Source organism: Etheostoma spectabile, chromosome 16 (genome assembly GCF_008692095.1).
Source record: "Etheostoma spectabile isolate EspeVRDwgs_2016 chromosome 16, UIUC_Espe_1.0, whole genome shotgun sequence".
NCBI lineage: Eukaryota > Metazoa > Chordata > Actinopteri > Perciformes > Percidae > Etheostoma > Etheostoma spectabile.
In genome coordinates, this window is record NC_045748.1 from 12,194,877 (window position 1) to 12,205,616 (window position 10,740).

Consider the following 10,740-nt stretch of genomic DNA (forward strand, 5'->3'; position numbering starts at 1 on the left):
CTCATTTTATTCAGAGGAAGCTGTGGAGGACATTATGCATAATCATGCCAATGAAAATAATAAGCTCATACCTATCCATCTTTGTTTCCTACATATCTCACCTTGTTTAACAAAGAGTGATATATGATCTATGATTTTTGTACACAGAGTCCAGCATAATGGATTATGAATCCAGCTCAGAGTTATAAAATATAAATCAGCATGGTTGTAAGTTTTAAAGTGCAAAGACAAGATTAACCCTGCCCTCAATGTGGTTGGTAGTGAAAGGTCAAATATTGGAGAGACAAACAATTGTAATCAGTGTGACAGCAGCCTCACTGGGGTAACCAGAGTGAGGATCACTGTGATTTTTATTTTAAAAATCAATTTATCTTGCACGCATGAGGCTTCAGCTAAACAAACCCAGCATTTTACTAGAAGTGACAGCCTGCTGGTTGGGGCGCGCTGTGTCTTATATGCCCTGATGGAGGACGGTGTGTGTGTGTGTGTGTGCGCGTGTGTGTGTGTGTGTGTGTCTGTGTGTCTGTGTCTGTGTGTGTGTGTGTGTGTGTCTGTGTGTGAGCCGATGTCTGCTATTCAAACTCAGGGATTTAAAACCCCCCAAAAAAGAAGTAAAAAGTAGTTTGGTTTCAGGTCACTGAAGTTCTGTCAGGGGAATATCATTTTGCTTTGGCTGTTTAAAAAATCTCAAGAAAAAAATTTAGGTAAATATTCATATGCCTCATATGCCCCTGATAGCTTCCTTCCTCAGGAAAGGTGCAGAAAAATACACAAAAAGCACAAAAAAGGCGGCAGCCTCAAGAGAGAACATATTGTGAAAACAGTGGTCAGGGAAAAATCGGAGACAAAAAGCTCCATCTGTAAATAAATTGGTATTTGAATAAACATGTTACTCAGGGTTATCATGGAGGTTGTTTTCAGCATTGTGCTGAAACAGCGAGTCAGCCTGATTTTAACTAACCTCAAAGATAAACCATCAAAGTTCTCTCCTCTGGCCATTCCCATCACACTAATACGCTGAACGAAGCACGAGATGTGAGCGTCTTAATTGCTCTGCACTCCGAGATAATGATAACAGTTGCATTAGCCTGCTTGAAGACAAGCTTGAACACACACACACACACACACACACACACACACACACACACACACACACACACACACACACACACACACACACACACACACACACACACACACAGGTAAGTGGTTGAATGTTACAGCAAGGTGAAAACATCTTTGAGTAAACACCTTGTTGCTTTATTCCTGCTTTCTTCATAGATTAACACTGACAAGGTAATTTGATAGCTAAAGGGCCAACACTTTAAATTTGTTAAATAAAGCAAATTACCAGCAAGGTCAAGCTCAACTTTTATCACCACCAGCCCGGATTTTCTCCACAGATTACCATGATGCACTGTATATGATCAGATTATTTGCCGTTGTGTCAGTTGGTTTGTGGTCATTTGAGCACAGTTTCATTTAGGACTATGTGCTATGCAAGGACAAACAATATAAACTGTGCTGCATTACTTTTCTATAACACAGTCAGACTCACGTTGGACATTTTAAAAATTAAAAACGATAGCGAAATCAGAGACATTATCTTTTAAATTTCATACATTCTTCTTCCTTGTCAAAATCTGGCACCTGCATTACCCACAATGCTGTTCAACAGCCGGCAGTATAATCAGAGAAATGTGTTTTGCCAGCTGTTAATGTAGCCTCGAGCTGCCTGTGGTCTTCAGCTCAAACCGATGCTGACTAAAGAAAGGTGGAAATATGCCAAGAAGACTTCACACATAGCAGTGCAACTAATGAAACAGACAGTAGGGTACGGAAGGATAGAAACTGGAAATATTTGGGGGGAAAAGCCGTTGACTGTGTTGAGAAAATCATTTGCTCAGACTGATGGCATTTTAGCACATTGTCATTAAAACAATGAGCGCGCAAAACACCCGCACATCTTTCTTGTCCCGTCCCACAAAATGGTGCCTGCCTCACAAGGACATTCATCACTGTAAAACACTCTCCTTTCCTTTAAACACATTTTTTTCAAAAATGACATTAGGTTAAGGACTATAGTTCAAGCCCACATTGACTCTCAATCCTTCAGTTCATTTACTGTGACACCTCACACAATATAGCTCTAGCAGCTGCTTGAGCGCCGCATCTATCAGTATCCATGGAGACGGATGTTTCCTGCTTAGAGTGTTATGTGCGTCCCACAGTTTACCTGTTTTACATTCCTCCCTTATGTGTAGTGTCTTCCGCAGCTGTGAGTGTTGACTTGCAAAGTGCAAGTGAAGAGGGATCGGTTTTGGAAAGGGCCTCCGTCCTCCTATGTCCCTCATGGTGAAGTCATTTGCTTGATGGATGTGCACAATTATTGTACAGAAAGACTTATATTTTAATTGGGTATAATTTTTAGGACAAAATAAACCCTGAGATATAATCAGTTAGCTTCCAGAGTAAATGAGCAACTTTACAGCTTTATTTTCACATTTGGCTGCGCTGTGGAGAGAGGGATGCTGAAAGTAAGTCAGAGCGGAGGAACAGCAGCCAGGAAGAGATGGGGGGGGGGAATGGGTTTAGGAGTGGCAGGTGGTCCAAAGGGAGGGATCCAGTGAGACCCCTAAAAGCTGATGTGCAGCCACGGACTAACATTCGTTGTTGGACTACAGAGCCTACCTCAAAGTAATCTTATAATAAGTGTGTCATGAGAAAACTAAGAGACATTTTGGAGAAATTGGCGGGGGCCTTTCAGCTCCAACATGTGCTCCTGTGCCAGGCCCTGGCAGAGTGCCTCGGCACCCTTATTCTGGTGCTGAGTACAGAATATTTTGCAGCGTGCTGAGTGGATCATTTTGTTCAAGTAAAGAAGGATAATGGACTAAATTGCTAGATGTGTACATTACTCAATATAAAATTGGTTATCAACTCAATTTAAAATGGAATGCATGTTTTTTTCAGATTATCATCGGCTGCCATTCCATTAAATTAAACAAAAAGGGAATGTAAGCTGCACAATTTTAGGAACTGGCAGGAAATAAATGAACCTTTAGTTACACTTACATATCTTTGGTTATGCTTAAACAAGAATCAGAAATATTTGCATGATTAACATAACAATTTGTACACCTCCTATTTTTTTTCCTCAAATAAAAATGTACACTCACTTTTTTCATCACACCTGAACTCACAGTGTGAGCTAGTTTGGACAGTTTTTGGTTGGCTGTATTAGTGAATGAAGAAAAAAAAAAACACCACCACAAAATAATTGTTAACTAGATTTCTGCAAAAGTATTTGTATTTATATATACATGTATTTTGCAGTGTAAACATTACTGCTGAATATGTCAAAAATCTAAACAGTGAAAATACAAAAAGAGTGTACACTATGGAGTAAGTACATGACACTAACTAACAAGCCATTTGTTTGATCCAACCAATCAATGAATCCAGCTAACAATTAAAGATGCGAGATGGTGAGCAAATGCATGGTTAACAGGTTGCCAGATTTTGTCACAAAGAACACACCCTGAAGCAGCCTGAAACCTTCCACCAGCTGTTTTGAAGTGGAAAGCCGATATGATAAGAGGAGAAAGATCTTTTAAAACCGCCCCAATGGATTCGGTCTCCTTCTCGTTCAACATGTTTGTGTAGAGAAAGAGGTGAGGGTGCGCGATCGTGTCTGGCAAGAGTTTAGTTGTGTGACAAAATAGCTAATAGTTTGACTGTGGTGTTAGGTTCTCCAGGTGTTTTCTGCAAGACTAGTGTGGTGTTCAAAGGGAACTTTTACAGTAGTGCTAAAAGGTATAAAGAAAGTCAAACTGATGCTTGCTTCTCGTTTAATTGCTCCTTTCTTACTGAAGCAAAGCAACACTGAATAATTTCAACTATATTCAGAAGAACCTTAGCACCTAAGACTGCATTAATTGTCTCCTGTTATTTCATTTTTTTTACTGAAATTTCACACACAACCATCATATTTCACATCCATATTCTTTACTAATGATACAAGACTTTATCTGTAGTCCCCAATGGAATCTATTTCAACACACCAGGAAGCCGCAAGATTCTTTCACAATTTAAAACTAAATGTTTTGTAGCTGGTGCAAAACAACCCGGAGTCCCTCTGTGTCTCGTGGTAGCCCACAGACAACACAAATATCAGGAGAGGGCACCAGTGGTGAAACGCCAGGCCATTTGTTATTCTGCTCCCCAGCTGTGACTGATCTGTTAATTCCAGGAGACCTTTCACTCTGCTGGCAGTCTGGTCCCCTCGGTGGTTTTGCTAGCCCTCTGCGGATGAAGGCTCTGCGGGTGGACTCGGATTGTTGTCAGCTTCAATAGTCCAACACAAAGCTCCGACCATAACATGCACATGACCTCTGGGGTCAGTGAGACACGCCCTGAATACGACGTAGAGCAAGACTCAGCTAGACACCTGACTCGAGGTCAGGCCACTGTGGGGCTTTATTATTCTCTTTGAAGTTTTTCTACAACTGTCCGTCTACAACAACAAAAAACTTAATCCCAGGGTTTGTTTTTTTTCAATTTCACTGCTTATGTCTGGATGGATCTCGCAAAAAAAGGTGTGTGGTAAGGAACTGTTAAAAAGGCATTTAGGGTAAGATGTGTTCACTAAATAGTTCCACATTGTTGGTCTAACGTGTGACCCTCTCCTCTATCCAGATTTTGGCCGCAGTGCAGTAGCACAGCTGGATAAAGGATATGCCGTACTGTGCTTTCAGGCAATGGTTCTCAAAGTGGGGTCCAGGGACCTCCAGGGGTCCTTGAGGGTCACCAGCATAAGGGGGGTAATTTATTTTCACTATAATTCCATCCAGGTAACACAATGACAGAATGTATGACTATTAGTCATGGATTTAATAGACATTCTGTAATAAAACATCTAAAAGAAAAACTTATCAGATTGGGACCCTGGGGAAAAACAACTACTCAAATGGGGTGTCCATGGTCTAATTTGAGTCAGTTTGGGGGTCCTTGATGTCAAAAAAGTTTGATAAACCACTGCTTTAAGGGTTACAGGTGCTTTGCTGTTAAAAATCTTCTTCACTTCTTCTTCGTGACCCCAAGCCCTCCTTAACAGCTAATAAAACATACTTAACATTTTATCACCTTGATACTTCATGACTTTCCCCAGTTTTATGATTATTGGTTATAGAGGTGATCTTGAAGTGAAGACACGTTTCAGACATCCGCTGGAGAAAGAGACACATTACTTCTGTTTTTGACATTAGCTGTAAAACATGGTTCAGTACATTATATCTGTGACTACCTTTCACACAGCAATCCTCCTCCCAAATCCCAAATAAGGCTATATGGATTTCTCTTATAGGATTTTTTTGTTATCTCTCTCAGTTAATGACTTTTGGGTAAACAGAATAAATATAAATTTGTTCCAACATGGCCCATAATAACATATGAAACATATGTTTCCTTATTAGGTATAATACAATGCTTTGTGGCCAATTCTGTCTTTGATTTCCTTCATTAACTGTGCAAAAAACTACCGCTTCAATGCTTTTCTCTATATTTTTAATGAGGTCAGAAGAAAAGAAAGACCCAGTTAAAAGGGAAAATTGTTGAGTTGGTGACTTTTTTATATATTCATACTAGCAACAACAATGAGGCAGTAAAGCCAATCGCAACAAATAGTTCTTTTTTTAAAGCAAGGAAAACTTTATTATCAACAACAACCACACATTTAGTTGAGCTACAGTCATTTGCATCACTGTCATGAAGTACCTGTCCTTCAAAGAGTGTTTCCAACAGACTCAGCTTTTTTCTTCAGCCTCCATCAGCATACCAGGGAGTCATTATTATTGATGGCTTGACAGACATTAAATATCAGCAAAGGGTAACCTGGCAGTTATCAAAAGAGCAGTATTTACTACACTGATGTGTTCGCCAGACGAATGACAGCTAAAGGCAGCAGGGGAAGCAGAACAGGAAGCCATGGACGGAAGAATGCAAAGTTTAAAAGACACACACACACACACACACACACAGTAGGAGGGGGCACTTGCCCCTGAACTTCCAAACTGTGTGGAATGTAATTGAAAGGAAAGTGAGAGAGTCAATTCTCAATCCAATAGTATCCTCTGTCAGAAGCAAAAACACTATAAAGGGTGCCGCAGTTCACTCATACTCAATTCTTCAATGCCTTTATAATGAGGCTGTCCCCCTCTAACACACATTGCAGCTGAGAAAATAAGCTTTATAATTAGATAGCTCCTACCCTGACACGATTAAGGTGTGAACAGAAGCGAAGCCCCTCATGAGTGTGCCATCAGAGCAGTTATTTTCCCCTGTAAGATTGGAAAATGGGATACTTTTCTGAATCTTTTCATCCCCTCCAATTTAATTTGTGTCACAGAGACCTGCCATCCCAACAAGACTTTACTGAGACTGCAATTACTGAATATACAGTAGGCTTACAATGCCCTTCTGTCGCAGTGAGAGAAGGGGGGGAGGGTCTATGTAGTAGAGATGAAACAGCCTCCATGTGTTTGTTTTCCCGTGTTACATATATGTATGAAACTATACCAAGACTTCTATATTTTTCTTATTATTAGGTGGTCATCTAAACCCAGCCGTGACCTTTTCAATGTGTTTACTTGGGAGAGAGCCCTGGAGGAAGTTCCCGCTGTTCTTTCTCTGCCAGACTCTCATAGCATTCCTGGGTGCAGAGATTGTATTCGGCATGCATTTTGGCACGTGAAACCAACGAGGAATAATCAGATTAATGAAAATTGTTAAAGTTTAACATGCCACACAAAACTAGTTTGTTGTCGTCTTCTCAGTGGTACAGAGTAGTAGATACAGATCGTTGGAGGGGAAACACAAGATGGATAGACCCGAGGGCCAGAACAATTTTGAACCTTTGAGTTCCCTTCCGTATACAGCAGCTTGGTGGTGACAATTAAAAATGTAAAACCTGCTGTAGCTACCTGCCTGACACTTGGAACAAAGCCAAGTGGGTTTTTTTGCTCTGATGAAACCCGTTAGTGAACAAATGAGTATCTATACTTTGACCTTTAAAAAAAAAAAAAAACTGTTGACAATTTGCCAACCAAATGGTGGCTTTCTACTGAATATCTAACACAAGGGATTGATTAACACACTTATTCTTTACATAGTTGTATTAAAAGCAGAAAAAAGTAATTGTGTTCTGGGTCTGACCTTTGTTGCATCTCTCTCTCTCTCTCTCTCATTGTCATCTTTCTACTCATACAATCTAATAAAAGAAAAAGATGCACCCCAAAAATGAAAATTAAAAAAAACTGAATTTCAACCTCATGATGGTGCTACGATACTGTGTGGAAACCATGAGTGTCTACACAATGTTCAAATCCATTAAGTACTTGTTAAAATATTTAACTAGATAAGTGAAAACACTGACAAAGGGTTGTTGTGCTAATAGAATACATTGCTAATTATAAAAGGTACATTTTTTTAAAGAAAATAAATTATTTGTACGTTCTTCCACCAGATGCATTGTGGGACCTTAGCCAGGGGGAGCTGATCGTGGTGGGGAAAAATGCCACAACTGGGATTTTTGCCACATATCCATCCAGAAATCTCACCCTGGTTAAAGGGTTCTTTGATCAGGTAACAGCGACTTGATTTCTTAAGTGTAGAACTTCTACTCAGAGGCCGTACACTCCAGTGAAAGTACTGCACAAGTGCTGTAGCACAGCATTAGTTTTCTATCAGTGTCCATTGTCTGTTGTATTGGGCCTCAATTTCACATGTTTAAGTAGAAAAGAACACAATCACAGACTCAGATACTTGAGGTCACAGTAAGTCATGGCTGGTGAAGCTGAACACACTTGACTCAAACTAAAATTTGTAAGAGACGGATGATTGAAAAACGTGGCTGAGGTGAAGTGTACTGTAGACATAGCAGGACGTAGGACTTGCATGGCTCCTCTGCTGGAGCCCCAAATTATTATTGCTCAGAAGATATTGCATGGAAATCTGGCACTCCAGTAATAGCCAATCACGTCACATCGGCTCCTCTCATCATCTTTAACTTTTTTTATTTTTAAAAGGCAGTTGGTATAATGAGCAGGACAGTGTCACTATTCATTTCATCTCATTGTCCAAACTTGGACTCTGTGTGGAACCGCTTTTAAGTGTGTGAAAAAGGAAGGTCAATTAGATTCCTGTCGAAAAATTCAAATAATTAATGAAGGCACCTTGCAAGTGCAGATACAAGGCACATAATCCTGCTGCTGCTGCCTATATGTCTCAAAAATAGTTAACAGTCCTATAGTCTTGCTTTGCCAGACCCTTCTCCAAAGTGTGCTAAAGGAGGGTGTGGCTACTCCACATTGCATTCTGGGTTGGGAGGAAAACGTGCTCTGGTTTAATGACATTTCTTTAAACCAATCAGAATTGCTAAACTCCGCACAGAGCAACTGCAAAATAGTCATGCAAGAGAAAACTCAGATTGGACATAGTCTAGCTAGCTGTCTCAATTTACCATGCAGAAATCTGAGGAGCAGTATATGCATATGGTGGAATTCTTGCAGCACCGGAGGAATCCTGGAAGTGAAGCGTGAAGGATATAGTCTAACATTCCTACAACAGGTGTGAGCGACATTCTTAACAGAGGTCTGATTAGTTGTTTGATAAATTGTCTAAACAGAAACTCCAGATAACATATTTGAGAACAATATGCAAGGAGCTTTCGCCTTTGTAATTTGCTCATATTATGTCTGCTCGACCAAAGAATTGAGAAGACCATTAACAGCTATAAGCTAACCATGCCTAACAACCATCAGCAAATTATTTAGCATTGAATTTTTGGAAACATTCACCGTTTATTTTCATGTACACTCACTAAACAGCTTCTTTTCTTATGTTGACTGTTTTTTTCCAGTTTACCTTTTCAAAACCCCTGTTGACGCTGAAACAGTACTTCCTCTGTGCTGGTGTCAGCGATGCAATTTCACAAGAACTGCAGTAAACATGGCACATGCTGGCCAGGGTGGCCACCAGCCAGCCCCGCTGCTGGAGCACTCAAATAGATCCTGACATACCACAGCATGTGGAGTAGAAATGGTATAGAATATACTATTTCTACTGTGCACATATGCTGTAAAAAAAAAGGAACCCGCCGACTTATTGGGACTTTAGCTTATTCACCATATCCCCCAGAGAAAGTTAAATACATTCATCCCCTTCTCATCTCAGTGCGTCTTGTAACTCTGTCTGATGCCCCACTGCTAGCCTAGCTCACCACAGATTGTGGCGGTAACTGGCTTCATCTAGTCTACTGCTCTTAATAAGTGACAAAATAACGCCAACATTTTCCTTTTTACATGTTGTGATTTGTATAGTCACAGTGTGTACAAATAACAAGGTCACATGAGACACAGCCATCTTCTTATTGTATAAATACTGGGAACTATTCTTCACAGAAGGCAAAGCAATGCTACTTCTGCCACTTAGGCGGAGTGATTTGCTGGTGTTAGCGGCCTCAGACCTAGGGGAATCTGGACAGGTACAAAGCCACAGGCTGGATAGCACAGTGGGTTGTAAAGAAGTGGAGATACAGAAAGTATATCTTTCTCAAGCGCTGGATGTTTATTTCTGTTTTAAAAGTGAACACATTCAACAGATCAGAGGCTACATTGGATTACGTCTATGAAATACATTACAATACAAACACCCTTTTCATTGATTAAATACCAAGAACACAATATTAAGATTTAAACTGTTCATGTGACTGTGTGATAATCAATCACCCACATAATGCATTGGTCTGCCATTTGTGTGTGTGTCTACAGACACGGCAGTAGCGGATTTATAAAAATGGGGGCCCAAGGCGAAAGTAAGTATGGGGCCCCATACCGACTGAATGGTGGATAGGCAGGTAAAGCTAATCTACGGGGAAGTAAAAGTTGGAGAGGAAGAAAAAAAAACTTCCCCTTTAAATCCTGCTTAGACTTCTTTACTCCAAAATGAAGATGGAAAGCAGACAAAGTCTAGCACTACAAACAGCACACACAAAGTCTAGCACTACCTGTCTACACCTACCTGTCTTTGCCAAAAAGCCAGGAAAACCAGCATAGTTTATTCTTTTTTAAGATCGAATCAATATCAATATAACCAGCAAGAAAAGTAGTGTCTGTTTTTACTTTCTCTCCCTGGTCTTTCTTTCTCTTCCTCACCTCTCTTTTCTGTTCTTCTCCTGCTTTTCTTAATGAAACAACGTGATGTCTTTCATTTAATTTGTCTTAGTTATCCTCACCTAGCACCACTTCACAGCTAGCTGCTGCTGCTGCTGCTGTAGCGGCATATTTACACTATGGACGTTGTTATTCCTGTCAGTATCCCCAACAGTAGCCATAAAAAAGTTTGTCATCTTTGTCAAATACCTATCGCCGTCTTTTCCCTTATCTCATCAATTTGAGCCGCTTAGATAACTTTGTTTCATTTTCGCGTTTAGACTTGTCTTGCTTTGTCTCTGTTTGTGTACTTCCCATTCCACCTGTCACTGTGTGTTTATCTTTCGCAATGTTATGGTCCATTTCATTGGGAAAGTAGGGGGGGAGTGTCATGTGAGGCAAGGCGATTTGAGTCACGCATGCATCACTTTGCGACACGTGAAGATGTGAGTTGCACATGCGTCACTTTGCGACAAGTAGCATACAAGATGCCAAAGAGAGACTTCTGTAATGTCAATGCAGTAAAAATTGA

The 10,740-nt window shown here is 40.3% G+C and overlaps 1 pseudogene; it reads left to right on the plus strand.

The window, feature by feature from the left end:
• Positions 1–2,719: 2,719 nt before the first annotated feature.
• LOC116704721 (aquaporin-3-like) overlaps positions 2,720–10,740 on the plus strand; it is a 12,231-nt pseudogene continuing 4,210 nt past the window's right edge.